The following is a 13543-nucleotide window of genomic DNA, read 5'->3' on the forward strand; positions in this document are numbered from 1 at the left end:
GCTGTAATCTGTAGGATTATAGTAAAATTCCCAAGAGGTCTTGGGGATTGGATGTAGGTGCTGGGGTGCACCGAACCACTATATGTTTGTTGTGTTTGTAATGCTTCTTGTCATTGTCTAACTAACACACTTACTTACTTAGATAAATTGCTTGCTTAACTCTTATCCGCGCATCCTTTAGTTGCAAGCATATTCAATCAAGTCACGTTCTATACATCAAACTGTTGCTAAGTTTAACTTTCACTGTGCATCTATACAACTTAGCATAATTAATCAAAAAGTTTCAAAAGCAATATAAAAGTTTTTAAAAGACCCAATTCACCCCCCCTCTTGGGTTGTATCTACTGGGCAACAAGTGGTATCAGAGCAGGTGCTCTAAGATTAATTATTGATCTCACGATCAAGAGCCAAAGATCATGACAACTCAAATAGATAGTTTTCTAGGAGAAGGACAATCAATTGATACACCTCCACTATTTAATGGCATAAACTACACACATTGGAAAATACGCATGCGCATTTTTATTCAATCACAAAACTATTATTTATGGAAAATCATAATAAATGACCTTCACACACTCTCTCAAACTATTAATGAAAAGGACTTAGCACAATTGAATGCTAATGCTATGAACATGTTATATTGTGCTATTCAAGAAACAAAGTTTAATGAAATTTCTGCATGCTTATCTGCTAAGGAGATCTGGGATACGTTAGAAAATATTTATGATAAATCTCAGATTAACTCGCATGTGCTTCAATTACATACTAACAATGAGATTGCAGAATCCTCCACAGTAGCCGAGTCGACTCCCAGGTTGTCCGAGTCGACTCCTAAAGAAGAACAGTCTGAAAGGCAGAGACACAGTCTTGAAGACCCTGTAAACTCGAGTCGACTCGAGGAAGAAAGAACAGCAAGAAAAGTCAAAAGCTTCCCAAAGACAAAGAAAGAGATAAAAAGGAAGAGAGCCTTGACCAAGGAAGAGTCAAGCAAGAAAATGAAAGCTAGGAGCAACAATGATGATATTAGCTCCAATGAACTACAAGAGGTAACTAGCTTATGTTTTATGGCACAAGAAGACAAGGTAAAATCTGAATCTACTTTTACCTCAAATGATTTTCAAGAAGAATTCTCTTATGATGAATTATTAAATGCGTTTCATGATTTGTATAGTGAATATAGAAAATTAGCTGTGAAGAATAAAAATCTTAAGAAACTAAATCTGAAAATTTCAAAAGAAAGAAATCCTAATGATGAAATACAAGATTCTGAAAATAAAAGCTTAAGGTTAAATTTAGAACAATTGATCCAAAAAAATCAGAATTTAATTAAAGAAAATCAAAACTTAAGCAAAGAAATTAACCAATTAAGATCTTTTATTAACAAATTCACTGTAAGTTCAGAAAGATTAAAAATGATGTTTGAAAGCCAACATGCTGATTTTGATAAATCAAAATTTAGCTTGACTCCTTCACTTAGCCATAAATCTCTAGAGAAAAAGGTTATCAATTCACCAAGCAAACCATTAAATAAGATAACTTATTTCAAAAATAAAAAGAATGGGCATAACAACTTTGCCTATCGTTCTAGTATAATTAAATCAAGTGGTAAAGTTATTACAATTAAACAAATCTGGGTTCCAAAAGGAACCATATGTCCTAACTCTCAAGGACCCAAGCAAGCTTGGGTACCCAAAATGAAAATATGAGGATGTAGACATTGATGTGCCAAGATACCCATGGAACAAATAGAACTTTCATACAAATGGGTGCTCTAGACACACATCAAAAATGAAACTTAAAATATACTTATGAAAAGTAATTTTAAATGAAATAATAATAATAATGAAATCAGTAATCCTTGCATCTCATCATTATTTTTGCTTTAGTATTTGATATGAATTGCTAGTATTAATCAATTTTGTGATATAAAAAATACTTTTGAAAATATAATCAAATCATTTCATTTTATAGTATACTTTACTCACTATTGGATAAGTTGCTAAATGATTAAACAATTTATTAAGAGTAACTCTATGAATTCTCTATATGCTTGATTGAGAGTTTTTATCCATGGCATTATTGTTTAAATGATAATGTGTACTTGGTATGCTTTTGAATATATGCACTATGAATACCAAGATTAAAGAAACCATCTTTGGCATATAAAATCAACTCATGCTAGTATGTACTTAATCTCAAAAGACCTTGTCATTGCCTTACTTAGATTATCTTCTAAAAGGTCAAAGTTTGCTATGCATGTTAACTAAGGAAACAAACAAAATCAATTTCTAAATCTAATGATGTTGTTTCCAATACTAAGTTTTCAAAAGCTTACACTGGCTTTGTTCTTGGCACGTAAATTGAAATATTTTCTGCATTGGCACAAACTCACAAAAAGGGTTCAAATGAAAAAGGTTTGCAAAAGTATCATGGGATAGTCTTGAAAACCAATTTTTTATCAAGTTGTGCATAGAAAATAATATTGAATACAATTGTTTCAGCACCAAGGACACCATAAGTAAAATAGAATTAATAGATTTCTTGAAGAAATGAAAAAGACAATTGTGTATGATAGTCATTTTTAAAAGCTATCATCACTGCTTGTCATACATATGATTTCTATTAAATCTATTTTTTTGATGAAAACTCTTTTTGATCTTCTGAAAAATAGAAAATGAACTATTGCATATCTTTCATATTTATCAGTAGTATATGTTATACTTGATATGGTTTCTTAAAAGTAATGCCAAATCTGATAGAGATATGTCTATCCTTGGATATCATTCATCAAGCAATGCATATAGAATATTCAATGAAAAGATTTTAGTTGCAGAAATATCAATTCATTTTATTCTTTATGAGACTAATGATTTATTATCAAGATACTAAAATCAAATTATATATGTATATGGTTAATCTTTTACATATAACAATCTGAAAACATGTTAATAATTAGAACCAAATTGAGCTTTTCAGAAATGCACTTAATGAAGAAAAATTGATGACTACTAAAAGACTAAATCAAGAAAAGATGAAATAGATCTTGATGAAATTCTTGCATGATTAGAAGTAAAGATCACCATTATCATTTGCTTGCTTTATGAGCTTTATATTCTATCAAATGAGTGTGTAGAATGGACTCCTATGTGCTTACTTTATTAAAGAAGATATATGTTAAATAACCACCATATTTGAAAACACTCATTACAAATATGATAAAGCAATATATGATTTGAAACAAGCATCAAAAGCGTGATATAAAAGCTTAAGCAACCTTTTCGACAGAAAGTAATAAATCTATGCATCAAAAGAAGAATTTGTGATATCTTACTTGCTCAAAGTATACATTGATGACATCATTCTTGGTTCTACTAATGGAGATTTATATGAAGATTTTACTAAGCTCATGCAAGGTGAGTTTGAAATATGTATGATGAATGAATTAACATTTTTTCTCAAACTCCAAATTAAAACAAACAAGAAAGGGGATCTTCATTGACCAAAGTTAGTCCACAAGACAACTCTTATAGAAGATTGGCATGAAGAAGGTATGTCTATGACCCCATCTTGTAGAATTTGAAAAGGATGAGCAAAGTAGATCTATTGTTTTAAAGCTGTATTGAAGCATGATAGAATAATTATTTTATCATACAGTTAGTAGACCAGATTGTATGATCATTGTGTGCCCTTGTGCAAGACTTCAATCTAACTTTAATGAATCACATTTTATTGATAACAAATAAATTATAATCTGAATTTTGATAGAAACAACCGTTTAAGATAAGTTGATTAAAACTTAGCTAATATGTCTTATTGATAATTATCTTAAGCAAATAGAATCTAAGCTAAATTGATTCTGAAAATAAAAAAAAAATGAATTGATCTTGATAAATCTTCCTATTGCTTCACATGCTTGTCTTTGAACCATCTTGGTTAATGAAACTATCTCTTTAAGCTCAAGTGACATATGCTTGCTTATATTTAGGCAATCTCTTGAGTAAAATGACTCAACACTCAATTATTGTCATATCGTACGTTGAGTCATCTAGTTAAGAAATATATGGTATGAATGTTTTGTATCTTGAAGAAACTAATGATTTTTCTTCAAGAAAGAAAAGAATTTTGTTAATAATGCAGGATCTTTAAGCAAGAAAATGAGAGATTTCAACTTGAAGGAAACCTCCACATAAGATACAATAAACATTCACATGCAAACAAGAGAGAGGATCTTCTTCAGCCAAAAGTTCACACATAAGAAATCTAGTTTGGCTTGAAGAATATAGAATGAATAGGTAATTTTAGATACCTTTCTCATAAATTAATTGAGCAAAGTCAATAACTTAAATCTTATTATGGCATGATTATATTCTTTAATTATTAATTTTTGATATCATGTCTATGTGTGTATTGACTGACTTATACTTTTAGAAACTGTTTCATGGTTTGCCCAAACTAAATTATTTCTTTGCCTATATCATAACCATGAAATACACAAGTATATGCTTAAAATTTTGATGTAAAATAACTTGTGAGAAGTTATGAATACTTGAGAATAACAAAAAGAGAGAGAGATAAAGAAAAGAAAATAGATATTATTCAAGAGAAGTAAAATCTAAGTAAAGGCAAATACTTCAATCTTGAGAAAAAGCAAAACAAGCATAATATATTTGGGACATTTGTGAGCATTCTTTTGGAAGGGATAAAATCCATAATTAATTACACTTAAACAGGAAGAGTTTGAAGTAAACATTTTAACCTTTCTATATTGCTCATCATAGGGATGGTGCTAATGGGGAGGCTAGTGGTAGTACCCGGCACTATTTGACCCAACTATTCGGTGTAGGGCATATTAGGGACGGCACAAGAGGGAGGCTAGTGGTAGTACCTCGTGCCCCTTCCCAACTCCACCGGATAGGGAGCAAATAGAGTATAGAGCATAAGAAAGTTAAAAATGAAAGACAAAGTAAATGAAAGTATATAAGAAGAATCAAGTCAAATTTTTAATCACTTGAAAACACACTTTAATGATGAAATCAGTGCAAAATTATATAGAGGGAGTTTATTTGAAAAGAATTGATTTTGATCCTTGACATTCTTTTTCTTATTATTTTAATGCATGACTTAACACAAAATATATTTTGCATGTGGCATGATGTCTTGAATTATGGGTTCTCAATATTTTTGTAATGCCTCATACTTGGACAATTTGATTGAATGTTTGAAATACTACATAACATCTTGTGTTTGGTTTTATTGAAAAGAAATTTCAGATTTGTCGTTCACAATCATCGTTAAAATCCGAAAGTTAAATAAATTTGTAAAAAGGAGAAGAGAAGGATATCTCTATTTAGGCAAAATGAATTGAGTTTGTTTTATCTTTCAACTTGCTTAACTTTGGTATATAATGTGCTAATTCATACCAAAACTCACATTAAATACAAAGATTCTGAATATGCTCTTATATGTTTGAAATATAAGTTTTCAATCGTAATGATTTAAGATGAGCTATAATGTGGAAGATACATATCTCAAATTATGACCTTGAAAGGCTCTATTGAAAATCTTTATGAAATTCAAAATCTGATTTTGTATAAAAGCTTAAACTCATATGATTTCTAAATAAAATCTTAATATAAGAAAAATAGAATTAAAATTTTGATGCCTTGGTTGATTGCTCCGATACGCATCCGAAACATATCATTTCTTATCTTTAAAGTGTACTAATATTGGTCCAAATGATGTGTCTTTCGATGATTTTGGTTGCAAACAAAAATTTCTAAATATATGATCTTATCTTGATATTAAAAAGATTTATTGTGTTTCATATATACATTGGTGAAAAAACTATGATTAAGAAATTGAGTTCTATAAATATATATACCTCAATGATCATCTATATGTTTTTCTCTCCTACATTCTTAAAGACTTCCATCAGAATATATATATAGAGTGAATGATCTTAAAGCTAGAAATATTTCAGCTCACTCAAATGATTCTTAAAAAAAAAAAAATGTAAATGTTTTTGAAAAAAAAAAACTGAGCTTCAAATGAATCATTTTCTGATTAATATCTCTATACATTTTCTCTAAGATTAGGAGAAAGCATAACTTGTGCTTAAAAGATTAAAAAGGGTGATTGCTATAAATTTTGAATAATTCTTGATCACTCGACATTCTCGATATCATAGAATTTCAGTTTTATTCACGCTTGTCATTAAAATCTGAAATTCAACAAAAGAAAAGAATGATTGAAGAGGAATGCATCTTTTGAGGGGGAGCTTTAGATATCTTATCCTAAAGTTACTTTAATTTGATGCATACCTTGATTTTTATGGATTGATTTTGATGAACATCCTTATATTGCAATACATGCTTTAATTATAAGTTTATACCTTAAGATGAGTTCTATAAAGGTTGTCTTATCTCAAACCTTGAGTCTTATGAAAATAAGCTGAAACTTATAGAAAACATATTTTTGAGATTGACAATTTTATTGAACATTATCTACAAATTCTAAACTCTTAAAATGGAATGATCAATTAAGGGGGAGAAAGAAAATTTCAGAAGGAAAGATCTTATGGAACTTAATCGCATAAATCTATAACTAAAGGAGAAGGAAAGAATACTAAATGAAAAGTGATCCTAATACTCTCCAATATGTATCATCTGAAATTTAAATCTGAAAATCTTTATGATACACCTTGAGGCGTGTTATTTGGTTAGTATATCTCATGCATCACTCTTGAACCAAATTGCAAATCTTAAGAGCCTCTAATTTAATGAAAAAGGGGGAGAATAATGTGTTAAATTTTCTTGAGTATCTCTTAGAAAATCTATTTTTGAACTTCACAAATGAGTCCTAATTGGCTTGCTCTTTAGAACTTCAATTTTGTGCCAATTCATTATTTTATGTATCAAATTGTGCTTATTCTCTAAAGAAATAAAAGAAAGTCTTTAAAAGAGTTCTAAGATGTATCAAAAATTGCATAAATTCATATTTTGGTATTTGTGCCCCAATGCTCTTATTATCATAAAAGAACTTTGAAGTCATTAAGAATTAATGATCCAACAGGATGATATGTCTTTCAAATATATAAGTTTTGATCTTTTACTCTGAAAATCAATTGAATTGCTCTCCTATTGATAAAATACTTAATAGATTAGGCAAAAGGTCTTAAATGAACAAGCTTTCCCACTTATTATTGAAGAGAGGTCAGATTTCCATTCGTGCTTTCCTTGAATATCATTTGTGGTACTTCTTGAATTAACCTAAGGAAGATTCCACCTACACTTGATTAGAAAACTATCTGTGGTATCAAATTAGAAAATTTCTTGAAATCACATTCGATGTGTTCTGCTCTGGAATTATCTTAATTGGCTCTGATCTATGCTCATTAATCTTTTTCTAACATTATTGCCTTGAGTTATATGATTCATATTCTTGCAATAACTTGACATGCAAATCAGAGTACAATAAGAAAAAGAAATATCTGAGTATTCTTATCTTTGTGCTTAATGTTCCACTATCTTTTTGATGTTGTCAAAAAGGGGGAGAAATATCTAAGTATATGCTCATAATGCTTTGTATTTTATATTGAATACCAACTCAGCTTAAACTGAAATAGGTTGATTGTGTTAAGCTGATTAAATCTAAAGCATTATCATGAAGTATGTTTTAAATATTTATGTTTTCTACTTCATGCAACTTAGCTATGCATTAGTCCTAGAACACAGTATATTTTATATTGCACATACTCCAAGTTTTGTCATCATCAAAAAGGGGGAGATTGTTGACCCTCTAATGGATTTTGATGAATACAAAACACTAGAGCATAATTCCCTTTATCTTAACAAGTTATTTGAGGATTTTAGTTGGTTAATTAAGAATATTGTTAAGAAATGTCTAGGCAAGTTCCCATGATTTTTAAGAACTTATTGAAGAATTTTTGAGATGAAAGAAAAAGTTCAGGGACAGCCGAGACGTCTCCGGGTTGTCTCCGAGACGTCTCTGGCACAAACAGGAAGAACTGGCACGTCTGGAGACGTCCCCGGTACCTGCGGAGACGTCCCCGGAGCGCGGAGACGTCCCCTGAAAAAGCGGAGTCGACTCTCTCAGAGAATTCCAGAAGACTTGTTTTTCGGAGATATAACGGCGGAGACGTCCCCGTAAAGCGCGGAGACGTCTCCGGAGCGTGGAGTCGTCCCCGAAGAAGCGGAGTCGTCCCCATGCAAAAAGCGCAAATAAGCGGAGACGTCCCCGTAAAGCGCGGAGACGTCCCCGGAGCGCCTGGGACGCGACTAACAACTTTTTCAGGTTTGATTTGAATTTCAAACGTCTCTTTTTTGTGTCTAACGGCTATATTTGCTTTTTGGGCTATAAAAGGGACCTCTTAAGTGCTTCTCAACATCTTCTTACCAACCCAATACAAGATCATTCAAGAGAGAAGAGAGAAAAAGAGGTTCAAGGGAGTTAGTGCATTCAAGTGAAGAAATCAAGCGCCTTCAAGTTTTCCAACAGATTTCGTGCTCAACTACTCTCTCCCGTTTGGCATTCAAAGCTGACATTCAAGCCAACGCGATCCACATCGGAAGAACCATCATCTCCCATGCTTCCAACGGCTAAAAGGGTTCTTGCGGGTTCTATTGTTTATATTGTTATATTTGCTTGTTTAAGAAGCTTTGATTTGTTTTAAACCTTTATTCTAATATCTTGTAACTTGATTCAATCAAGGGATTGAATCAAAGGGTTAAGGTTTGTTGGTGAGCCAAAGGGAAAAACCAACGTTGTAAGGTTGTGGTTGGTGAGCCTTTGGGGAAAACCAACCGGGTTGGATTGTGAGCCCGTGAAAACAATCGGTTGGTTCGAGTCGGTGAGCCTGTGAAAACCGACCGAGTTTGTTGTGATCTCGTAAAACAACAAGTTGGGTTGTGAGCTTGTAAAACAACCGGCTGTAATCTGTAGGATTATAGTGAAATTCCCAAGAGGTCTTGGGGAGTGGATGTAGGTGCTGGGGTGCACCGAACTACTATATGTTTGTTGTGTCTGTAATGCTTCTTGTCATTGTCTAACTAACACACTTACTTACTTAGATAAATTGCTTGCTTAACTCTTATCCGCGCATCCTTTAGTTGCAAGCATATTCAATCAAGTCACGTTCTATACATCAAACTGTTGCTAAGTTTAACTTTCACTGTGCATCTGTACAACTTAGCATAATTAATCAAAAAGTTTCAAAAGCAATATAAAAGTTTTTAAAAGACCCAATTCACCCCCCCTCTTGGGTTGTATCTACTGGGCAACAATGAGCGAGTCATATTAGATTAATTGATCTAATTGGTGTCTAGGAAAGCATGAAAGGTGGTTACTTAATTAGGACCTTACTCTCTGAGTAAGGGGAGCCTCCCACCTGCTTACTTGGCCAATTGTTCGATTACCTCTTATGGAGAGCTCAAGTTGCAAACACTAAGACCTGATTAACCAATATTAAGTCAATAGGTCTTCCACTGTAGTAGAGCTGCTAAGGTCTTTCTGATGTTGATTTGTCTCGGTTGGATACAGTGGGCAAGTTGCATTAGGGGGCTGGACCTCTCTATAGACATGAGATGTTGTAGGGTAATGGTGGGGTTGGGCATCAATAACTGTTAGGTGAGGACCCAATGACGACTTTATTCCTACGGTTATACGGTGGGTCTGACTTAACTAAGAAATGGGACCAATAACTGTTAGGTGAGGTCTTCATGGCTTAGAGACCAAGTTGCACTGCAACATGCTTGAGAAGCATTGTACAAGAGTTGTACACTCATCTATCTATTTGTCACCAATAACTGTTAGGTGAGGTGCCATGTAGATTGGTGAGACCACAGTACCTACTAGAAACCCTAGTCGCGTAGGATTTTCGTTTTCCTACCAGGGGAGTATGAGGAATTCGAGAAAATAGTGGGAGGTACATTTGTTCTAAAAGACCCTAGAACAAATAAGGATCAAGTACAAAATTCTAACTAGAATCTTTACTCTATGAGGATTATAATGTCAGCTTCTAGATTTTAACTCATATCCTATAGAACAACCATTTGACCAAACCCAATTATAAAGACTGGCTCAGCAAATTTCAAAATAGTTTTGAATTGTGAGAAATTAGGGTATGAGCTAGACCATGGAATCCCTGTATTACCAATCTGTCCGATCACTGATCAGCGTAAGACGCATGCCAAGTGGACGAACGATGACAATAAAGTTAGGTGCTACATAATGGCATCCATGTCCAATAAATTATAATGCCAGCATGAGAAGATGAAGATTGCCAAGGACACATTAAAACACCTGCAAGAGTTGTATGGTAATCAGAGTCACGCAGCTTGGTTTGAATGTCCAAAAGGCTCTTCAAGGCCAAGATGTGTGATGGGCAGTCTATCCATGATCATGGTTTGACCATGATAAAGGACTTAGAGAAGCTTGAGAAGCTCGGCATGATTATGCACAAGGAATTGCAAATGGATTTGATCCTACAATCCCTTCTAGCTTCATATGAACAGTTTATAGTAAATTATCATATGAACAAGATTGTAAGCACCAAAACAGAATTGTTAAATAAATTGGTAACTATCTTAGGGACCTTGAAGAGTTCAAAGGGCAGCGTTCTCGCTATCGAGTTGGTTTCTAATTCCAAGAGAGAGTCTATTTGGAAGAAGAAGAAGCCTGCGAAGAAGCAGAAGACTGAGAAAACGCCAAGTAAGGAAGTTCCAAGAAAAGGGCCAATTGCAAGGAAAAATGTTTTCATTTGCATCATGGACGGCCATTGGAAGAGGAACTGTCCTACATACATGGAAAGCATAAAAACATGAAGGGTTACAGACCTTCAGAAGTTATGTCAGATATGCTCAGGATACTTAGGGACTGTTACCTGTTGCTAGCAGAAATTTGATTTCTATATCTTGTTTAGCACAGAAAGATTTTTATAAGACTACTGTTCCATTTATTTGAGAAATAAATTTATTCAACGTAGTTTTATGATTGACAGTCTCTATCACATACATATGGATGTATCTGTGAATGTATCTGAGCAAACAGTGAATACCATAGGATCTAATAGATCTAGAAATGAGATAAATCTAAAGTATTTGTGGCACCTCAGGCTTGGCCATATAGGAGAAGACAGAATAAACAAATTGGAGAAACATGAACTTTTGGGCTCATTGACTTTCGAGTCATATTCGATTTGTTAATTCTGCCTTCAAGGAAAGATGGCCAAATTATCCTTTGTAGGACACAGGATGGTCCACTGAAATGCTTATCCTGGTACACACTGATATGTGTGGCCCATTCGATGTGCAAGCTAGGGGTTGTAATTTTTACTTCATTTACCGATGATTACTCACGGTATGGATATGTGTATGACACACAAATCTGAAACTTTTGAAAGTTTCAAAGAGTTAAGATATGAAGTAGAAAAATAAACAGAAAAACTCATTAAGGTTCTTCGATCAGATCGAGGAGGTGAACACCTTAATAGAGAGTTTCATGATTATCTCAAGGAGAATGGTATAGTTTCATAATGGACTCCTCCTGGTACACCTCAGCTCAATGGAGTGTCAGAGAGGAGGAATCGGACTCTATTGGATATGGTCCGGTCCATGATGAGCTTTACTAATTTACCCTTATTTTTTTAGATAGATGCCCTATTTTCAGCTATTTACTTATTGAATAGAGTTTCCTCTAAAGTCCGTTCCTACCACACCATATGAGATATGACATGGTAAGAAACCAAGTCTTGGTCATCTCAAGATTTGGGGATGTCCGGCCCACGTCAAGCGACTACAGGCAGACAAGCTAGAGGATAGGACAATTAATGCTCGTTTTATAGGATATCCTAAAGAGTCATTAGGATACGACTTTTCGTCCCAAAGGATCACAAAGTGTTTGTGAGCCTAGATGCTATCTTCATGGAAATAGTTTATCCTTGACAGAGACAGTGGGAGGAAAATTGAGCTTGAAGAGAAAGTCTCTAAATAGCAACGAACCATTGTGCCTATAGAATCTATTTATATTAAGCCAGTACATGATGTCCCTCAATCACCTCGCAGATCTAGTAGGGTCTCCCATTCTTCCGATAGATACTTAGGTATACTAGAAGAGGATACCGAGAAAATGTTCCTAGTGGGAGATAGGGATCACATACAGGATTCCAAAACCTATGACGAGGCGATATCTGATATCGATTCCGAGAAATAGTTGGAGTTAGACTCCATGCATTCCAACCAAGTCTGGACCCTAGTAGATCCACCAGAAGGTATTGTACATATTGGATGCAAATGGATCTACAAAAGGAAGATAGGTTCAGATGGAAAGGTAGAGACCTATAAAGCAAGGCTAGTGGCGAAAGGGTATAGTCAACGCGAAGGCATTGACTCTCAGGAGACTTTTTCTCCTGTAGCCATGTTAAAATCCATCCAAACATTGCTTGCCATTGCAGCATTTCATGATTATGAAATCTGGCAGATGGATGTGAAAACTGTATTCCTGAATGGATATCTTAATGAAGATATCTATATGGAACAGCCTTTGGGTTTCACTTTCAGTGATGGAGATCACAAGGTCTGCAAGCTGCAAAGGTCCATCTATGGACTAAAGCAAGCATCTCGGAGTTGGAACACTCGTTTCGATGACGCAATCAAAACGTTTGATTTCATCAAAAACGAAGAGGAACCGTATGTTTACAAAAAGGTTAGTGGGAGTGCTGTCGTATTTCTCGTACTATACATGGATGACATCCTCCTGATAGGGGATGATATTTCCATGCTAACCTCGGTCAAGGTCTGGTTGTTAAAAGAGTTCTCCATGAAAGACCTTGGGAAAGCATCCTATATTTTGGGAATAAAGGTCTATAAAGTTAGATCTAAAAAGATGCTTGTTCTGTCACAGAATATGTATATAGAGGGAGTGCTGAAGAGGTTCGGCATGGAAACCTCTAAAAGTGGATTATTACCCCTTAGGCATGGGATAAATCTCTCCAAGAAGATGGGCCTTAACACATTTGAAGAGATTCAGCGGATGAGCAAGATCCCTTATGCTTCGGCTATAGGGAGCCTCATGTATACCATGCTATGTACGTGAAATGATATAGTATATGTTGTGAGTGTCACGAGCATATATCAGTCAAATCCAAGCAAGAAGCACTGGATAACTGTGAAGAATATTCTTAAGTACTTAAGAAGAACTGAAGATTTATTCTTGGTCTTTGGAAGAATATCAGAGTTGAAGGTAGAAGGATGCACACATATTGATGATAGAAAGTCTACATCAGAATATGTGCAATAATGGTTTAGTAAATTGGAAGAGTTCCAAACAACCAATCATTGTAGATTCTACCTTAGAAGCTGAATGTTAAGCCGTCTCTAAGGATGCAGTGGAAACCTTTTGGTTTAAAAGGTTCATTGCAGAACTAGGTGTAATGCCATAAGATGCCATAGCACACTTCTGCAATAACAAAGGCACCATAGCACTAGCTAAGGAGCCAAAGGTCTCACCAGAAATCGAAGCACAT

The sequence above is a fragment of the Phoenix dactylifera genome, chromosome 6, assembly GCF_051530095.1.
Source record: "Phoenix dactylifera cultivar Ajwa chromosome 6, Ajwa_hap1_PhDact_Kaust_v1.1, whole genome shotgun sequence".
In the NCBI taxonomy this organism is placed as follows: domain Eukaryota; kingdom Viridiplantae; phylum Streptophyta; class Magnoliopsida; order Arecales; family Arecaceae; genus Phoenix; species Phoenix dactylifera.